Here is a 202-nt window from a genome sequence, read left to right on the forward strand (position 1 = left end):
ATAGCGTTTGAGTAGTCCCTGGGCACTCTGTAGGTTTTCTTCCGGTTCCCAGGTGGTGGATCCGTCTTCCCACTGGACCTGGAATAGTCTACGCTGTTGTTTCTTTGACCATTTATGATCTAGGATCGCGTCCAAGGTGTATTCGTCGTCCTTGATCGGTACCTGCTTTGGTGGCGGTCGTCTAAAGTTTATTGACTCGTTG

The sequence above is a fragment of the Cystoisospora suis genome (genome assembly GCF_002600585.1).
Source record: "Cystoisospora suis strain Wien I chromosome Unknown contig_3634, whole genome shotgun sequence".
Taxonomy (NCBI): Eukaryota; Apicomplexa; class Conoidasida; order Eucoccidiorida; family Sarcocystidae; genus Cystoisospora; species Cystoisospora suis.